At 43.8% G+C, this 13,562-nt stretch overlaps 1 protein-coding gene across 4 annotated transcripts in view; it reads right to left on the bottom strand.

Moving 5' to 3' along the window:
* syk (spleen tyrosine kinase) overlaps window positions 1-13,562 on the bottom strand; it is a 184,314-nt gene that overhangs the window by 140,557 nt on the left and 30,195 nt on the right. The window contains exon 1 of one of the 4 annotated variants that reach the window (XM_068030146.1): window positions 9,412-9,563. The exons of the other annotated variants lie outside the window; for them this stretch is intronic. The gene's annotated coding sequence lies outside the window, so the exon portion shown is untranslated. Of the gene's footprint in view, window positions 1-9,411; window positions 9,564-13,562 lie in introns of those variants that run through there. 4 annotated transcript variants of the gene reach the window in all.

The raw sequence follows: 13,562 nt of genomic DNA, 5'->3' as shown, positions 1-13,562 counted from the left end.
ACGATTTCCTGCATTGTGGTTTCTCTACAGTCAGAACTGCTAAGTCCAGATGCCGTAAGTTTCAACACTATTTAAACCTTCTGGCATGTCAGTGGCTATTCTGAGTTTAGTTTCAAGTTATGAAGAGTCGCTAACCTTATTGCTGGAATTTTACAGCCCCTGCAGGAGCGGGCTGGAGGCGGTGGTTGGGGGGATGGGCATAAAATTGACCAAGAGGCGGGAGTGTCGTTCAAGGCGCCTCCTGCCCCCGTTGTAAAATACGTGGCGGCGGCAGCGAGAAATGGCCTGCCCGCTGGCCAATTGAGGCCTTTAAGTGGCCAATTAACTGCCACTTAAGAGCCAACTCCCGCTGCCGCTGGTATATTACCACCAGTGGGAGGGTTGTTCAGGATCCCCAGGAGGCCGCCCAGTAAAACCTGATGGCCTCCTTGTAGGCTGGAGGGGGTGCCCTCTTGCTCAGGCATTCTGTGCCGCACAGAGGACACCACCCACGGCACAAGCCACCCCCAATGCAATACATTTCCACCCCCATCCCCCCCCAACCCCACCAATCGACCCCCCCTTGCCTCGCCAGGGCCCGGCCGATTGTCTCCAGCGAGGTCCTACACACTTACCTTCATTCTGAGGATGGCACCTCTCTTGCTCTTCTGGCTGGGTGCAGTTCCAGCAGTGGCCACACTCCCGGGGGCACTGCTAGGACTGAGAGCTACCGGCCCACTGATTGGCCAGCAGTTCTTGGAGGCGGGGCTTCCTGTCTCAGGAAAGCAGAGGTCCCGCCTGAGACCAATCAAGGGCCAAGCCACGTAAAATCATAGCATGGCTTCCAGGCCTGGCGGAGGTGGGCACCCCCCCCGACTTTTTTGCCTGGTGGGCGGGGCCTACAGCCCAACATAAAATTTTTCCTTTGCTTAGTAACTGAAATGTCTTCAGGTTTATTTATTGATGGGCATTAGTACCTTACATTCTGCTGATACAGTCTGTCAATGGCAATAGCATCACTGATACCTGCCTCTATCTAATCTTGTATCCCCAGTGTGAACACAGCAACTACTATTGCCTTGAATTTTTTCCAGTACATTGCTGGTTAGGTTTTATTCTGGGAATATTTGGTGGTGGCACAATGTAAACTTTTGGCAGATTTAGCATGACAATATCTATGCATTAATGTATTGATTCTGTGCTATCCTCAGAATATTTGGATTGAAACTTGGTTCTATTTCCCTTTGCTGAATAAAAAAGGTCTTAAGAAGCACACACGAGTGGGCCAGGCAAATAGTTTAAAGATTAAACAAATCAAACATTCCCTTCAAGTTTTTCCAGCTGACGCCAGTGGCTTGAAGAAGCATAAATTTCTACTATAGCTTCCTAGGCATTCCAAATCTGAATGATCTGAACGGAGGCCAATTTTTATTTTTAATTTTCCAAATAGCTAAATGGTGTACTGGATGCCAGTAAAATTCTGCATGACCGATTTTTGGCATTGGAGTAGAAGTCAGCCTCATGGTGACCCAACTCCTTGCCGAAACAGGAGCACTTACATTAACCGTTGCTGCAAAAACCTGATTCAGACAGACAGATAGAATGGCAAAGGAGGAGGGATAGCCCTGATAGTAAAGGATGGCATAGGGACATTAAGAAGAAAGGATCTGGCCTCAGAAGATCATGAAGTAGAATCAGTTTGGGTGGAAATTAGGAATAGCAAGAATCAGAAAACACTGATGGGAATAATTTATAGGCCCCCTAACAGCAATTATATTATTCGGCAGAACATTAAACAGGAAATTATTGGAGCATGTAAAGAAAGGTAATGTATTAATTGTGGGGGAATTTAAACTGCATATAGACTGGGACAATCAAATTGGCAACAGCGGTCCAGAAGATGAATTTGTAGAATGCTTTTGTGACAGTTTCTTGGAGCAATACGTTGTAGAAGCAACTAGGGATAAAGTTATCTTTGATCTCGTATTGTGCAATGAAGCAGGGTTAATAAGCAATGTCATAGTAAAAGATCCACTGGGAAATAATGATCATAATACCATTGAATTTCATGTTAAGTTTGAAAATGGCACATTTCAATCACAAACAAGAATCTTAAACAAAGCCAATTATGAAGGTATGAGGGGAGAACTGGTAAGGTTAATTGAGTAAATAGACTGGAAGGTACGGTGGTAAACTAGATTTTAGATTAGATTAGAGATACAGCACTGAAACAGGCCCTTCGGCCCACCGAGTCTGTGCCGAACATCAACCACCCATTTATACTAATCCTACGCTAATCCCATATTCGTACCAAACATCCCCACCTGTCCCTATATTTCCCTACCACCTACCTATACTAGTGACAATTTATAATGGCCAATTTACCTATCAACCTGCAAGTCTTTTGGCTTGTGGGAGGAAACCGGAGCACCCGGAGAAAACCCACGCAGACACAGGGAGAACTTGCAAACTCCACACAGGCAGTACCCGGAATCGAACCCGGGTCCCTGGAGCTGTGAGGCTGCGGTGCTAACCACTGCGCCACTGTGCCGCCCCTAACAGTAGGAAACATTTAAAGAAACAATTCAAAGGTTACATTCCGTTCAAAAACAAAAACTCATCCAGAAAGACCCATCCGTGGCTCACTCAGGATGTTAACGAGAGTATTAGACTAAAGGAAGAGGCTTACAATGTTGCAAAAAAAATAGTAGCAAGTCTGAGGATTGGGAGTGTTTTGGAAACCAGCAAAGGGCCACCAAAAAGTTGATAAAAAAGGGGAAAAAAATGAGATAAACTAGCCAGCAATATAAAAACAGATTGTAAGAGCTTTTATAAAGTACACAAAAAGGAAGAAAGTAGCTATGGTAGACATTAGTGCCTTAGAGGCAGAGACAGGAGAAATAATCATGGGGAATGAGGAAATGGCAGAGGCATTGAACAAATATTTTGTGGCTGTCTTCACAGTAGAAGACATAAGTTCCATACCAGAAATAGACAGTAACCTATAGATTAAAAAGTGAGGAAATTAAGGATATTGATATCAGTCGAGAAAAAGTATTGGAGAAACTTGAGGGACTAAAATCTGACAAGTCCCCGGGACCAGATGGCCTACACCCTAGGGAAGATGCTAAAAACTATTGAAAAGTCTTAACATTGCACTTTGAAAAGAAAAGTATGATTAGCACAAGTCAGCATGGTTTTACTAAAGGGAGATCCTGTTTGACAAATTTATTAGTCTTTTGAGGATATAACTAGTAGGGTAGATAAAGGGGAACCATTAGATGTAGTATACTAGGATTTTCAAAAGACATTCGATAAGGTGCCACATAAAAGATTAATAGGCAAGATAAGGGCTCATGGTGTTGGGGGTAATATGTTAGTGTGGATAGAGGATTGGTTAATAGGCAGGAAGCAGAGAGTGGGCATAAATGGGACATTTTCAAGTTGGCAGGCAGTGAGTAGTGGGATGCTGTAAGGATCGGTGCTGGGGCCTCAGCTATTTACAGTCTATGTTAATGACTTGGATGAAGAGACAGAGAGTAATGTTTGCAATCTACGTTTGCCGATGATACAAAGCTCAGTGGAAAGGTAAGCTGTGGGGAGGATGTAGAGAGGTTGCAAAGAGATATAGACAAGTTAAGTGAGTGGGCAACAAGATGGCAAATGGAGTATGATGTAGGAAGTGTGAAGTTGTTCACTTTGGTCGTAAAAATAGAAAAGCAGAATATTTTTTTTTTAAAAGGTGTGAAACTGGTCAGTGCTGATGTTCAGAGAGTCTTGGGGGTACTCGTACAAGGAACGCACAAAGTTAACATGCAGATGCAATAGGCTATTAGGAAGGCAAATAGCATGTTGGCCTTTATTGCAAGGGGATTGGAGTACAGGAATAAATAAGTCTTACTAAAATTGTACAGAGCACCTGGAATACTGTGTGCAGTTTTGGTCTCCACATTTAAGAAAGGATATACTTGCACTAGAGGCAGTGCAGTGAAGATTTACTAAATTGGTCCTTGGGATGAGGGGGTTGTCCTATAATGAGAGGCTGAGTAAACTGGGCCTATATTCTCTGGAGTTTAGAATAATGAGAGGCGATCTAATTGAGACATACAAGATTCTGAAAGGGCTTGATAGGGTAGAACCTGAGAGATTGTTCCCACTGGTCAGGGAATCTAGAACACGGGGACACAGTCTCAGGATAAGGGATCAATCATTCAGGACTGAGATGAAGAGAAATTATTTCACTCAAAGGGTTGTGAATCTTTGGAATGCTCTACCCCAGAGGGTTGTGGATGCTCCATCATTGAATGCAGTTAAGGCTGGGATAGATAGGTTTTTGGGCTCACAGTGAATCACTGGATATAGGGAGCAGACAGGAAAGTGGAATTGAAGCCCAAGATCAGCCACGATCGTATTGAATGGCAGAGTAGGCTCGATGGGCCATATGTTCTACTCCTGCTCCTATTTCTTGTATGTTTTTGTGTTCTTGTGCAGCATTTGTCTTGGACATCTAGATGATCAAGGTGGCTAGCATGTACTGCATAGATCCTTCCATCACACAGAAGAGAAAACATCATTTAGCTGTTGAATGCATTGCATGATGCAATTATATACATTGTTTACTAACATGGACAAGAAAATAAGTCATCACATGAACATGTTGAACACTCGACCCTATGGGCTGAATTTTTGGGCCCCGCTGAGGTCGGGAATGGAGGTGGATGGGGCCCAAATATACCAGCGGCTGCTGCCGTGTCACTTTCCCGCCCCCTTGTTAAGCACAGTTAAAGGAGGCCGACTGGGATTTTCCTACAGGCCCTCCCTGCCAGCCTGGGTGTAGGTACACCCAAAGACCACCTGTAGAGGGATGTCACAACCAACAACCCCCACCACCCCAGCCCCCACAACAATGGTGGCCTGGCTTCTTTTTTTATTTAAAGTTTTTAAAAGGTTGGTGAGAGGGTGCCTCCATGTTGAAGCACTCTCTCAGTTACTTACTTTTTACTGCACCCTGCTGCTCCTCTCAAGCTGGAAGGCCTCTGATTGGACCTCCAGCTTTGAGAGCCTGCCTGCTGCCTTTAATTGGACAGGGAACCTGTCTCCATGCCAATTAAGGGGGCACCTCTGTGAAAATCCCAAAAATGACTGTTTTCCCCCTGGAGGAGGGACCCAGCTGCAGTCCCAACTTCTGTTCCTGTTCCCAGAGGGAAAATCCAGCCCTACGTGTTAATATTATTCCTATTAGTCTGTTCTGTAAAAATGTTACCAATTAGATTGGGACAATGTTTAGCATCAAGAAATCTTTGTGCAATACCACTTTATTGTTTCTAAAAATGTTTTTTTTGAAACATTGGCAAGAATTTCTAAGTTACCTTTAAAAGAACTCTAAGCTAAACTTCAAAATATATCATCCACTTATTACTTTGAAATGAGTTAGCTGCAGCTGTAATTGGTCTCAGTGCCCCTAGATTAGGAGGAGGAAGGAAAAAAATCAGTTATGGTTCCCACTTCTGATGGATCTTTACTGTAAAGTGTGCATGTTTGTTGAGGATTACATTCGGTTGTGTTATTCCACAAAGAACAAAGAACAGTACAGCACAGGAACAGGCCATTCGGCCCTCCAAGCCTGCGCCGATCTTGATGCCTGCCTAAACTAAAACCTTCTGCACTTCTGGGGACCGTATCCCTCTATTCCCATCCTATTCATGTATTTGTCAAGATGCCTCTTAAACGTCGCTATCGTACCTGCTTCCACCACTTCCCCCGACAGCAAGTTCCAGGCACTCACCACCCTCTGTGTAAAGAACTTGCCTCGCACATCCCCTCTAAACTTTGCCCCTCTCACCTTAAACCTATGTCCCCTAGTAACTGACTCTTCCACCCTGGGAAAAAGCTTCTGACTATCCACAATGTTTGATAAAACAGTCAATGCTCAAGCCTGGATTTTCCTGGACAAAGCTGCTCAAATTTGGGCAATATGGAGACAGTCTGTCAAGGGAAATGGTGCAGGGAAGCCTTCACTGATACCCTTGGCTAAAGAATGGTTGCTCCAACTCTCCCTCACTGAGTTCATCATAATTAGATTTGCTTGCTCTTAGCCCACCTCACGACATGTAAGGGTATCACTTAGTGGTCCCGAGTACTTTTTTTGCGACAAATTCTGACTCCCAGAATTCACCAAGATTATGAAAAAGACGCTGCGTTGTAATCAGTCTGGTGAACCAGAGGCAGAGATTGTGAAGGGACGAGATCACCGAGTACAATACTCTCACCAGGACAGTGAAGTCTGGAAGTAACTTCCCTTAGCCCCCACTATTGAATGATGAGCATTTTTTTAAAAAGACACTATCTGCTATTTCAAAAGAATTTAAAGTCAGAAATACAAAAAATTGGGAAGCCCAGAGAATCCAGCACTATGTACACAGGCACCACTACATTAAGAACCCACAACAGGCGATCTATAGCTGAAGAGGTCAGATATGGACATTGGAATGATGGGAGAGGGGTGTGTGGTTGTGAAATGGAGGCAGGGGAGTTTTTAAAAAATAAGTATTTTGTGCATAATAATTGTCTCATTCATTTCTTTATTTTACATTGTATGGATAGGGATGGTGTTTAGGTGAGCCATAATTTAAAATGTGCAGGGGACTTGTGCCTTCACTTACTTTGGCTAACCTAATACGAGCATACGAATTAGGAGCAGGAGCAGGCTACTCGGCCCTTCGAGCCTGCTCCGCCATTAAACAAGATCATGGCTGATCTGATTGTAACCTCAACTCCACATTCCTGCCTACCCCCAATAACCTTTCACCCCCTTGCTTATCAAGAATCTAACTCTGCCTTAAAAATATTCAAAGACTCTGCTTCCACTGCCTTTTGAGGAAGAGAGTTCCAAAGACTCACAACCCTCTGACAGAAAACATTTCTCCTCATCTTAAGTGGGCAACCCCTTATTTTAAACAGTGACCCCTAGTTTTAAATTCTCCCACAACAGGAAACATCCTTTCCACATCCACCCTGTCAAGAAACCTCAGAATCTTATATGTTTCAATCAAGTTGCCTCTTAAGCTTCTGAACACCAGCGGATACAAGCCTAGCCTGTCCAACTTTTCCTCATAAGACAACCCGCCCATTCCAGGCATTAGTCTAGTAAACCTTCTCTAAAGTGCTTCCAATGCATTTACAGCTTTCCTTAAATAACAAGACCAATACTGTACACAGTTCTCCAGATGTGGTCTCACCAATGCTCTGTATAACTGAAACATAACCTCCCTACTTTTGTATTCAATTCCCCTCTCAATAAATGATCTTATTTTATTAGTTTTCCTAATTATTTGCTGTACCTACATACTAACCTTTTGCGATTCATGCACTAGGACACCCAGATCACTCTGCATCCTCCCACCTTTTAGATAATGTGCTTCTTTTTTATTCTTCCTGCCAAAATGAATAATTTCACATTTTCCCACATTATATTCCATTTGCCTGATCTTTGCCCACTCACTTAATCTATCTATATCCCTTTGTAGCCTCATGTCCTCTTCACAAATTACTTTCCTACCTATCTTTGTGACATCAGCAAATTTAGCAACCATATCTTTGGCCAAGTCATTTATATAAATTCTAAAAAGTTGAGGTCCCAGCACTGATTCCTATGGCACACAACTTATTGCATCTTGCCAACCAGAAAATGACCCATTTTTTCCTACTTTCTGCTTCCTGTTAGCTGGCCAATCTTCTATCCATACCAATACATTACCACCTATACCATGAGCTTTTATTTTCCGCAATAACCTTTGATGTTGCACCTTATCAAATGTCTTCTGGAAATTTAAGTATAGTACATCCACCAGTTCCCCTTTATCCACAGCACATGTAACTCCCTCAAAAGAACTCCAATAAATTGGTTAAACATGATTTCCCTTTCACAAAATCATGTTGACTCTGCCTGATTACCCAGAATTTTTTTTTTTTAAGTGCCCTGCTATAATGTCTTTAACAATAGCTTGTAACATTTTCCCTATGACAGATGTTATGCTAACTGGCCTGTAGTTTCCTGCTTTCTGTTTCCCTCCCTTTTTGAATAAAGGAGTTACATTCGCTATTTTCCAATCTAATGGAACCTTCCTCAAATCTAGGGAATTTTGGAAAATTAAAACCAATGCATCAACTACCTCACTAACCATTTCTTGTCAGACCCTAGGTCCATCAGGACCAGAGGACTTGTCAGCCCGCAGCTCCAAAAATGTGATCAGTACCACTTCCCTGGTGATAGTAATTTTCTTGAGTTCCTCCCTTCCTTCCATTTCCTGATTTACAGCTACTTCTGGGATGTTACTTGTATCTTCAATGGTGAAGACAGATGCAAAATACCTGTTCAATTCATCTGCCATCTCCTTATTTTCCCTTTATTAATTTCCCAGACTCACTTTCTATAGGACCAACGCTCACTTTGTTAACTTTTCTTCTTCAAATATCTATAGAAGCTCTTACTTTTTTTTTATATTTCTAGCCAGCTTTCTCTCATACTCTAATTTTTCCCTCCTTATTAATATTTTAATCGTTCTTTGCTGCTTTTTACATTCTGTCCAATCTTCTGACCTGCCACCCATCTTTGTGCAATTATATGCTTTTGGTTTAAGTTTGATACTATCTTTAACTTTTTTAGTTAACCACGGATGGTGGGTCCTCCCTATGGAATTTTTCCTTCTCATTGAAAATGCAGCCATTAAAATATTTCCAACACTGTTTGATGGGTGGCTGAGTTGACATTAACTTAACAGCACCACTTCCCCCATTCTGTCAGCATTACCTTTTTCTGGGGCTGTCTTGGATTCCAAACAGGCTTGCCTCCTAACTATTATCTCTGCTAATATCACTGCGACAGAATTTTCTGAGAATCTTGCAGCCTTGACCACAGCAGACCCTCAATGCTGTTCCACCTTCTGCCATTTACCTCTCACTGTGCTCTTGCTCTGTCTCTGACTGCTTAACACTTGGATTGCCTTCTGGCCCACTAAGCTGAATTAGTCTTTTAATTTCTGCAGCTGAACCTGATTGCCCATCTTCCGTCACAGCTCTGGACAACCTGTTATCAGGCAGATTCTGACATTTACCCTGCCCTGTGTAAATGATTAGGGGCTCCCCTCAAAAAGGCAATCAGTCAGTCAGTCAGTCAGTCAGTCACTGGCAGGACCACATGGGTGGGCTGAAGTGCCACTCTGCCATAGTTCTGACAGGTTATGAAAATTCAGGCCTCACTGTCTAGTTTCTCAATGAAGGATGGCCTCTTGGGGTGAGGTACTGCAGACAGGCTGAGGAACTTTACCCCACCAACAGTCAGTCCCTTTAGGAAAGAACAGCAGAACACTGAAAAAAAGCTGAGCTAAATATAACTTAAAAATTAAATCATTTATAAAAAAAGTAATGTCTCACAGTGATTGAAGCAGCTTTCATCAATCCAGGCCAGCAGAATGTTATCTCGTTCAAGCAAATTATGATTTTACAAAACCAAAACTTTTGCTAAACTCTTCATTATGTATAATTATTCATGTAGCTGCAAAAGGCAACCAGCATTCAACTCCTTGTGAACGCTATTCCACTGAACTGAATATGATTCTATAACTGGAAAAAGCTCTTAGATCAACAGTTTCACTTCTCTTTAGCTTAAAGTAGTGTGATTGCAAAATTTGCATAAAATTACAATGTTGCACGTAAAGATGGCACTTGGTAGGCGTTGTGAAAAAGAACTGCAGATCATGATGCTACTTAAAACAATGCCACTATATTCAATATACTCTATTCAATATGTTTTCCTGTCTTAACACCAAGCTAATTTATCACAAAGATCTAAAATGCATTAGCTAAAGCTAAAGGAATGGAGGTGACAAATCATTATACTACAGTAGCCAAGATATACATAGGTGTGATCCTGGCCATTAAGAAATGTAATATCAGCCCAGAGGGTCATTTAGATTTTGATCAACTTATTAACACGAATGTGGCCACTGAAGGAATTATGTTTTCTGCATTTGAAATCCAGCTTTTTTTTTAAAAAACCTCTGCCTGCTTTTCATTTGTGCCATGCATTCATTTCCTTCAGGTATAGTGGCCCCAAGTGTTTGGGTGTAAGTGCAGATTTGCATCTGCCAGAATCGTTGTTGCTGATCCCGCCAAAGTTCATGGATGTGGAGAGTTTCCTTAAATTATAATAGACACTCACACCACTAGATGCGCACCCAGGTTAGAGTCATACGGCACCGAAACAGGCCCTTCGGCCCAACAAGTCTGCGCCGACCATCAACCACCCATTTATACTAATCCTACATTAATCCCATTTTCCCTCTCACATCCCCACCTTCCCTCAATTCTCCTACCACCTACCTACACTAGGGACAATTTTTTTATTTTACAATGGCCAATTTACCTATCAACCTGCAAGTCTTTGGCATGTGGGAGGAAACCGGAGCACCCGGAGAAAACCCACGCAGTCACAGGGAGAACTTGCAAACTCCGCAAAGGCAATACCCAGAACCAAACCAAGGTTGCTGGAGCTCTGAGGCTGTAGTGCTAACCACTGCACTGCCCAACAGCGAACACATACTGGAAAGTTGGGCAGATGTGGTTAGGAGAGCAGAATTTCCAGGAAACAATGAGCTGCCCTATTACAAAGAGGTCCACTTTGGGAGTCAAGGATATAATCCTGGTCTGGGCCCCCAGATGGTCCTGACATTCACTGATTGCAAGGTATGATTTGTCTAATTAAAAAGTAAGTTGACTAATCCCTTTGAAGTCTTGGGATGTGCCCTAGCCCTGTCCCCTTTATGAGGGCCTTGTTTCAAGTTGGGAAAAACTTCACCCCACAAGATCATTTGAACACTTTGAACCCAATCTACCTGGGTATCAGCCTTGATTTCCAGCTGTTCTAGAGGACTTCTGCTAATGTTACAGTAGGAATGCACTGGAACAGGCACAGATTTTCAGGGGCATTGTATTAATGGAATTTTTAGCAGTGTGAAAAAAAGATTGGGTGAGTTCAACCACAAAAACTGACAGTAAGTGAAACAGCTCTAATCAGTAGAACACTACTGCAATGTCACAATAGGTTCAATGAACTGACAGGAGCAGCAAAAGTAAATAGTAAGGCAGCTATGTGTCAAGACTAATTAATACCATGGAACCATAGAAACAAGTGGGCACTGCATGCCTTAAGTATTTCAGCATTATCATTGTGGGGTGCCACAATGAGCAAGGAATTAACAACTGCAGCTATTCACATGCATCCATGCCTTGCAAAATATCTCCTTTTTAAGTTACAGTTCTTACCAGGAAATTGTGCAGTGTCTCTTACAAACCATTAAAACTATTCCCTCTTGCAATGCAGGAGTAAAAAAGCCTTAATACAATTATATTGGGCCTTGGTGAGACCACACATGCAGTACTGTGTACAGTCTTGGTCTCCTTACCCAAGGAAGGATATGCGTGCCTTAAAGGGAGTGCGACGACCATTCACTGGGATGATGGGAGTGGCTGATGTGGAGAGATTGAGTAGACTAGACCTGTAATCCCGAGAGTTTAGAAGAGTGAGAAGTGATCTCATTGAAACATATGAAATTCTTAAGGGGCTTGACAGGTTTAATGCTGGAAGGATGTTTCCCCTGGCTAGGGAGTCTAGAACTTGGGGTCACAGTCTCAGAATAAAGGAGTCAGCCATTTAGGACTAAGTTCAGGAGAATTTCTTCACTCAGAGTGTTAAGAATCTTTGGAGAGGTATGGGGCGGAATTTCAATTCTGGGGTCGGGATCCTGACGTCGCGTTCATTTCCGGGTCCCAACCCTGCACAATGTTGGCAAAGCACACGCGTTGCTATCTTAAATGGAAAATGAACTTAATTGTCCCAGAGTCATATTCACCATCCAGTTAGCAGTGGCAGATGCAGGAAGGAGGTGGGACACAGGAAATAGCAGGCCTGATTTAAAGGGTGAGCAGCAGCCATTGCTGAGGTTTGCATTCACCTCAAACATGGCAAAAGGAACTGAGCAGAGGGCAGCAGGTAGAGAGGGCCTTCATGCCATTGCAGCCCCCCGCAGCTCCCACTGCAGCCCCCCACCCCATTCTTCTGATGCCTCACTTGAGGTGCTGCTGGAGGCAGTGACAGCACGGAGACATATCCTTTTACCTGCCAGTGGGGAAGGAATGGCTGGAGATGGCCTATAAGGTCAGCAGCAGAGGAGTGATGAGGAGGAACTGGGTCCAGTGCAGGAAAAGTTTCAATGAGCTGCTTTAGGTCTGGCAAGGTGAGTCCAAATATAGACCCAGATGGCATGCCTCCTAGTCAGCAGTCACCAGAATGCAAAAGAAAGGTGCATCCCAAGGGCACAGAGTTTTCCTGACCATAGGAGAGAAGTGTGCACAGCAGCATTGATGACCTATAAGCATAGATCATAACCCGAGTACTATTGGACAATAGGCTAGAGTGAAGACTGCAACATCTTCTGCAAATGAAAAGCTGTAAGTGGTGAGGGAAAGATGCATTGTCCATCAGCATCTTTCATGCCAGATGGGAGAACAACGTGAGGGAGAGCGAGAGGGAACATCTGGATTGTGGGGTTTCCCAGCTCACATCACGGACTCATTTTCAGGATTGGCCCTTGGTCTGGCAAGCCACCAGGATGTTGGAGATGGAGAAACAGGAGTCCAAGATAGACAGTGTGAAAGGTTCGCAACACCCTAGGTTCAGGGATGCATGGCAATCTTCCCCGTGCAACAAGCTGTTAACGCATAAGCTGTCATCTCATTATTTCAAGCAGCAGAAACATCTGTTGATTGTGCCAATTTCTCATGACCACCTTCTCTTATGTCCCCACAGGGCCAGCTGCAGAGGGGGAGAAGTTAAGGCACCTCCAATCTATTCTGGAGGAGTCAGAGGAGGAAGACACCTTTCTTGTGCACCATCCACCGGCGCAGATACTTGCACATTGGTGCGTCCTCGCACGGTATCAGAAAAGGTGACACAGGGTGAAGCGCACATCACATCAGAGCAGGAGGATACAGGGAAGGCAGAGTCAGCTGAGGGCAGTCCCCCTTGGGGCATCACTGCTAGACAGGGCAGAGATGCAGAGCTGAGGGAGTCACGAAATCGGCGGCTCTACCTGGAGAACCAGTGTCAGATCTGTGCCCACATGTCAGTTACCTGAGGCACTGCAAATTCATGGATGAAAATGGTGGCGTCCATTCATCTCATTGCTCCAAAATGTCTCAATGCTTTGAGCACATGAGCTGCTCCATTGAGAGAGTGGCCAAGCTCATGGAGAGCCATATGCGGCATCACTCAGAGTAGATGCATAAAAAATGCACTGACATGCACGGAATGAATGCTGCAGTCTGTAGCATTGTCTAATTAGTGGTGCAACTGGCACAATGAAGCACAGAGTGGATGCCAGCTTTGCCGCAGATGGTGGTCGCCTCCAGTGATCAAGGGTGCCATTAAAGGGTTGAGGAGGGAAAGATGGCAATGAGGGGGCCACACCTATTGGGGCTTCCTCGTCATCATCCACCTCCATGGCTCCTCTGACAGATGAAGCATC

Source organism: Heterodontus francisci, chromosome 4 (assembly GCF_036365525.1).
Source record: "Heterodontus francisci isolate sHetFra1 chromosome 4, sHetFra1.hap1, whole genome shotgun sequence".
Classification (NCBI taxonomy): Eukaryota; Metazoa; Chordata; class Chondrichthyes; order Heterodontiformes; family Heterodontidae; genus Heterodontus; species Heterodontus francisci.
This window is presented reverse-complemented; position numbering and strand designations above follow the sequence as displayed.